The 7,220-nt window shown below is 48.7% G+C and overlaps 1 long non-coding RNA gene across 1 annotated transcript; it reads left to right on the top strand.

Annotated features, from left to right (window-relative positions):
* Positions 1-415: 415 nt before the first annotated feature.
* LOC142827117 (uncharacterized) lies at positions 416-4,031 on the top strand. The gene is made up of 3 exons (XR_012901546.1): positions 416-848; positions 2,609-2,920; positions 3,165-4,031. It is a non-coding gene; the product is annotated as an uncharacterized LOC142827117 (long non-coding RNA).
* Positions 4,032-7,220: the final 3,189 nt, after the last annotated feature.

Raw genomic sequence — 7,220 nt, 5'->3', positions numbered from 1 at the left:
GGCATTAAAAAAATGCATCGGTATTCAGTGTTGCGCTTGATGAGTGTGTGGACATAAAAGATGTAACACGGTTAGCAGTTCTTGTGAGATACTGTGCCTACAACTAATGTTTCTAACTGAATCACCGTGCATCTAAACAAACTCAACCTCCATCTGAAGGGTGCAGGCCAAACTGTTCTGGATCTTTTTGAAATATGGAAGGCATTTGTTGTGAAACTTGCTGTTTTTTCTCTGGACTTTGACACCTCGACTTTCTGCTGTTTCCCGCATCTTGAAGAACTATTGAAACATCGCACTGTCAGTGTTGCTGAGATTAGAATGAACATGCAAGAACTCGCATCAGAATTTTTGGACAGATTTCAAGATTTTCAATGTTTTGGTCTGATGTTTTTCTTTCTAATCAAACCAGACAACTTTGCTGCCAGCGACATGGATTTGACAGTGTTTCAGTGGATGGGGGTTGAGGATTTCGAAATGCAGCTCATTGAATCACAATGCTCAGGCTTATGGGCCTTGAAGTTTAGGGATCTGTGGCGCATAGCTGAGGCTACCGAGAAAGATCACAGGGTCTCTATCATGGCCTGTTGGAATTCCCTGCCTATGAAATTTGACTGCTTGAAGAAAGGGGCATTTTCACTGCTTTCAGTCTTTGGATCTACATACCTCTGTGAATAGATATTTTCACATATGAAGTCAGTTCTTTGTTCCTCCTGGAGACTGTTAACGACTGAACACTCAGAGGTTTTTGCTTCTTAAAGTATCAGTGTGTGCTGCTTAAAGGATCAAAACACAAGCCCAAGATCGGAGAACTCAGCAAGGCAAATCAAGGGCAAGGATCATACTAAATGGTAAGATATGCATCTTAATTTATTTATTAATGGAGCTGCTGTAAGTAGGACTATTATTGACTTTAAAACTATCACCGGCACTCAGACCCATACATAGAGGTGAATAAGTTAAATCTTGGCACACCACTTCTGACAGGTTGCTGACCCCCATTCTAGCCCATGTTTATTTTCCGTGTACTATATGAGCCAAGGCTGGATTGGAGGGGCATACATTTCCCAGTTTGTCCTTTACCCACTGAGCTAGGATTACCCTTGAAGACTCTTAAAACATGTTAGAATTTATGATCATATTACTGTCAGCCTAGCTGAGTCCACATTTTAGAACCCTCTGAACGACATACTGTCCACATAGGAAAAAGATGGGTCGAAAAGATCCCAGTTATCTCTGAGCCTATATGTCAAGCACAAGCAGAAAGAGATTTGCTGCTACTTTTAATTATGGCTTACCACCAGCACTTCAAGAATGTGCTCACACAGCACAAATTATTCTGCACTGGCATTACTATCCAGGTTCTTGCTTGGCGCTTATCTCTGTGGCAAATGAATGCCCACGATGCAGTGCAAATGTTGCAGCTAAACACTTATTCTGTTCTTCTATGGCACTGCTCTCTTCTGTTTCAAAGCTCTTCTCATCTGCTGTGAATGCATATCAACAAGGCTGAAGGAATGACTGAGAAATCTAAGCGCCAGGAGAAAATGTGATGATGATGATGATGATGATGATTTATTATAAGTAATAAAACATTTCTAAAACTAAATCTATTTTTGAATTATAGGAATGTGAAAACATTTAAGCAGGTAGATTAAAATCACATAAGCCACCACAAATTAATCTATTTTTATTTTATTTTTTTAAATTACTTCTGAGCTGAAACACAGTCAAGTCTCGCCCTAGAGCAAATTTCTATGGCTGAGTTATAAATCTCTTAATAATGAAGTTTTTAATGAAAGCAAGGCTAATACAGTGTGAAAGGTAGCAGAGCAAATTGTGTCACTAAAGTCGTATCTTAATGGAAAACTATGGAATACTGAAAATGTTTTCTGATTATTGCTTAATTTATCAAGACCACATCATTTACAGCATGCAGCAAATGAGGCAAAGTTATTCTTAAAGATGCTACTGAGATAATTATATGGAAAAAGTACTGAGTAGCCAAGGAATGAATAGGCAGGAAATAAGTCACATGAGGGGGAAAAGTCTTATCAAGCTAACTGGGAGTCCAACAAATATATCAAGAAATTACATTGCCAGCAATCCACAAGGGTGCATCAAGTAAGTAAGTGGAAATGGGATTGTGGCTGGTAGGATAGTAGTTCTTTCTGTAACATTTTCATCTTGGGATACAATAAGGCTGTTATATATTGAGGTGTTTTAACAAGAAGCTTCAGAAATAATTAAGCAAATGAGCAGCTAAAACCAAAGGGCCCCCAAAGAAAGGAAAGGTTAGCAAATTAGCTGCAAGGCAGTAACTTATGTAGCACAGTACATTTTCAAAGCATTGCACAAATATTCACTAATTAAGAGCCTTCTCCTATTTGCATTGAAATCCATGGGAATTATGCCACGGACTTCAAAGGGAGGAGCAGACCCAAAACGAGATACCCATGCCCACAAAGCTAATGAACGCTGGGACTGGCATTAGAAAGCACCCAGATGCTATGGTGGCAGATGCTATATAAAGCCCCCAAACAGACAGAATTTGGGAGTGCCCAATGCCTAGCACAGAGGGCACATCTAGACTACAGGCTTTTTTCGACAGAGGCTTTGACGACAGATACTGTTGAAAAAGAGCATCTAGACTGCATTACGCGGATCAAAAAAGCTTGTTATGCAGGAGTGGGATGACGACCAGTGGCTCTGAAACTTCTGGATGCGGAAGTCCACCTTCCAGGAGCTCTGTGCCTGGCTTACCCCTGTCCTGCAACGCCAGGACACCCACTTGTGACCCGCCATCCCCCTGGAGAAGCGCGTCGCTATTGCTCTGTGGAAGCTGGCCATCCCCGACAGCTACTGCTCTGTGGGACATCAGTTTGGCATGGGGATGTCTACTGTCAGGGCTGTCTTGATGGAGGTAAGTCACTCTCGGGGGACAGTTCATGGGGGTGGGGGTGGGCAGATAAGGGGGGTGATCAGGACCAGGCATAGGGAATGGGGGATGGGGTGGGAGGGTAGAAGCCTTCCTGGCCTCACCCTGTGGTGGTGCGGGGGGGCTCTCGGGGTCTGGGAGGGGAGGAGTGGGGGGAGGCACCTCTCATCAGCTCACACAACACTTCTAATGTCCTGTTATGTGTGTTTGTATTTATTCCTTTCTGCAGGTGGTGATGGCCATCAACTCAGAGCTGCTTCACAGGACTGTCTGCCTCGGAGACCTGCATACCATCTTGGCTGGATTTGCTGGACTGGGTTTTCCGAACTGTGGTGAAGCACTCGATGGTACTCACATCCCGATCCGCGCACCACCCCATCGAGTAGCACAGTTTATTAATAGAAAGGGCTACTTTTCCATGGTGTTGCAGGCCCTGGTTGACCACCGGGGACAATTCAGACATTTGTGTCGAGTGGCCAGGCCAGGCACACAATGCCCATATATTCCGACAATGCCCGTGTATTCCGGAACTCCTACCTGTACTGCAGGCTGTGGGCCGGGGCATTCTTTCTGGAGAGGAACTATGCAGTCGGGGTTGTGCAGATGTCTACGTGTATCATGGCCGACGTGGTGTACCCCCTTATGCCCTGGCTCATGGAGCCCTACACCAGCCACCTTGATGCGAGCAGGGAACTATTTAACTCCCTCCTGAATTGGGCTTGCTTCCGGGTGGAGTGCGCTTTCAGCTGTCTGAAGGGCAGATTTAGATGCCTGCTCATTCAGCTGGACATGAGGGAACACAACATCCCTGATGTGGTTGCAGCATGCTGTACGCTGCACAGCCGAGTGGAGAGGAAAGGGGAAGAGGACATGGACTGATGTGGAGGGGGGACACTTTGAGCAGCCCCAGACAGTTGCCATCCGGCAAGCCCTCCAGCTGGGCTTGTGCATTCGAGAAGCCCTGAGGGAGCAATTCTCCCAAGGATGCAGATAATTGTTCCCAGGGCCTTTCAAATGTGGGATTACCCCATACCCCCAGTGCCTTCCTCCCCAAAACCCCTCCCGGCCCCACATTCACACATTGTACTCATTCATCACACACGGGCTACGTCTACACTGGCCCCTTTTCCGGAAGGGGCATGTAAATTTCACGAGTCGTCGTAGGGAAATCCGCGGGGGATTTAAATATCCCCCGCGGCATTTAAATAAAAATGTCCGCCGCTTTTTTCCGGCTTTTAAAAAAGCCGGAAAAGAGCGTCTAGACTGGCCCCGATCCTCCGGAAAAAGTGCCCTTTTCCGGAGGCTCTTATTCTTACTTCAAAGTAGGAATAAGAGCCTCCGGAAAAGGGCGCTTTTTCCGGAGGATCGGGGCCAGTCTAGACGCTCTTTTCCGGCTTTTTTAAAAGCCGGAAAAAAGCGGCGGACATTTTTATTTAAATGCCGCGGGGGATATTTAAATCCCCCGCGGATTTCCCTACGACGACTAGTGAAATTTACATGCCCCTTCCGGAAAAGGGGCCAGTGTAGACGTAGCCACTGAGAACAGAGACAGATGTTGGTGAAAAAATGTTTGCAGTTTATTTCACTGTTGATTTTTTGAAAAACTAAAATGCTCTTTTGTTCAGAAAAATAAAGTGCTTCCCTCAGTGACTCGCACAGGTGGGAAGGGGGAATGTCAACCTGGAAGGGGGGAGGGAGGCTCAGGGCTGCCTTGATGAAGATCCCCTGGCACTTTGGCTGCAGAGGCCTTCTCGCACAGGGCTGCACATGCAGGCTGGGATTGTAGGGGGCTGGGCAGGAGGTGGGGGCTGTACCTGGGTCTGGGATGGCAGGGGCTGAGCGGGGGGGCAGGGGCTGAGGAGGGGGAAGTGGTTGGGAGGGGCAGGCTGAGAAGGAGGAGCAGGACCAGGCATAGGACCAGGGAAGGCCATGGCCTCCCGGATAGCAGCACGAATCTCAGTGCGCTGCTGGACAAACTCGTTCAGCAAGTGCCTGCACCACTCTGCCTCTGCCTCCATCCTCCAGTTCACTGTGTCCTGCATCTCTTGCAGGACCGAGATGTGCTGGCGCACCAGGTCCAAATACATGCACCAGTGCCGACAGGTTCCCTGCAGCCATCTGAGTGGTGAGGCAGGTCTGGCGCCCCCCTCCTGGTCAGCTGGTCTGGCTGTGGAGGACAAGAGGGAAAAGTCATCAGTCATTCATGCTCACACTTTCCCTGAGAGGACATGTCCTCCTTCTTCTCAGCAGTCAGTGCCTGTCCTAGGGTCAGAGGATGCTCATGTGGGCCTCAGGAAGTCATGGTGTGACCTGGCCAGCAGCCATGGCCTTCCTGGAGCCCAGAAGGTGTGCAGGCCACCATCCTGCCCCCCCTCACACACACCCCATGGCCAAGCAGCACAGACAAGTGTCAGGCCACAGTTGGGGTTCCCACAGGTTGCTGAGAGGCCTGAAGCTGTGTGGCAATCCCAGCATCCCCAACCCATGCCTGCACCCGGCATCACTGCCTGCAGGAGCAGGTGGTGCCTCGCAGCCATGCGGGTGCAGGGATAGGATGGCCCTCCCTGAGGTCAGCCATGGGTGTGCCCCCTCCCAGGCTGTGATCAGCATGACATGTCAGAGCACTGCACCATCCACTTTGCTCCTGCCTGCCCTGCCCTGCCCTGCCCTGCCCTGTGTGTGTTGGACCTCACAGCACTCACCTGATGTTCCCTCCCCCATGTCCAAAGTTATCTGGGAGGCTTCCTGAGTGTGGGCGTCTGGCTCCTGGGTGCTCCTGGTGCTGTCTCCTCCTCCTCCTCCTCCTCCTCTTGGAGCTCCTGGCTGTCTGCTGGGGTCTCACCCTGGAGTTGAGGCCCCTGCTGCACAGGGGTTTCCAGGCCAGACTCCACAACCCTCTAGAGAGGCAGGGGTTCCCCAGGATCTGGTACAGGTCCTCGTAATAGGCACAGTAGTGTGCTGTTTCCCCGGAGCAGGAGCTGTGCTCACAGGCCCTGGTGTACCCCTGCCACAGCTCCTTGACCCTAAGGTGGGGGGGGGGGGGGGGTCTTTCCTTGCCAGGCCATCAACCATTCTGTTGTAGATGTCAGCGTTCCTCTGCCTGGACTGTGGGGCCTGAAGAGCCTCCTCCTCAGACCAGAGCTCCAACAGGGCTTTTATCTCAGGCCCAGATCAGGAGGGTGCCTCATGTTTGGTGCCCTGGTTTCCTGTGGGGATGTGTCCCTGGAAGGGCCAGGAGGTTCTTGGGGGGGCTTGTCCCTGGACATGGCTCCGAGTTGCCTGACCAGAAAGAGCAGCGCAGTCTCAGGATCCTGGCTGGAGCTGGCTTGCTGCCAGAATGCTAATCCTGGGTGCTTGTGCCTTTTAAAGATGGCTACAGGCAGGAACAATAGAGTTGAAAGCTGTGGCAGGAGTGTCCACCAGGGCTTCTTCCTGGAGGCCTTTATTGTTGACATAAATTCTTCCCCGCATCCACACTTACCTTTTGTCAACAGAACTCTGTCGACAAAGCATTATTCCTCGTAGAATGAGGTTTACCGCCATCGACAAAACTGCCGCGTTCTGTCAACTTGCTGTCAAAAGAACGTGGAGGTAATATAGACCCAGGTATAGTTTTGTCGACAAAAGTCCACTTTCGTTGACAAAACCCTATAGTCTAGACACACCCAAACTGTAGTGTCTCTAAGGTTCATTCTATGAGTACCAAAAGAGCAATAAAGGAACACACCAGGGAGGTAGGAATCCAATAAATAGGTTACATAGTTAATTGGGTAAGGCAGAAGGCTTGGGAGTAAACCAGTTGTACTGAATGAGCCAAGACTGACTTTGAAGGGCATACATTACCTAGTTTGTCCTTCAGCTGGTTCTGAATCACTCTGAGCACAAACAGACGTGGTGAACATTGTAGAAAAGTCGTGTTTTTGACATTACTGAAAATCTGACCCTGAATCTAAAGCTTTGGTGAGCCTGTTATTCCAATACACATTTTGTGGTTATCAGTTTCTGTCTTGTAATGTTTTTAGAGGGAAGCCTGGCATACTCCTACTCCTACCCAGGACTTTGGAACAAATGAGGCCAGCCTTTGAAACTCCTCTGAAGAATCTAGCCACACATTTAAAAGCAAAAACATGCCAGCAAAGAAACAGATTGTAGCACATCCTGGAGCAAAACTTTTAAAGTTTTAACTATAGTTCCAATAAAGGTCAGCTAGTAGAAGGCAGCTTGGTACATGATTTGTTGTCCATAGATTGCTTAAGTAAGGGACAGCTCACCACGGACACACAAA

Source organism: Pelodiscus sinensis, chromosome 1 (assembly GCF_049634645.1).
Source record: "Pelodiscus sinensis isolate JC-2024 chromosome 1, ASM4963464v1, whole genome shotgun sequence".
Taxonomy (NCBI): Eukaryota; Metazoa; Chordata; order Testudines; family Trionychidae; genus Pelodiscus; species Pelodiscus sinensis.
This window is presented reverse-complemented; position numbering and strand designations above follow the sequence as displayed.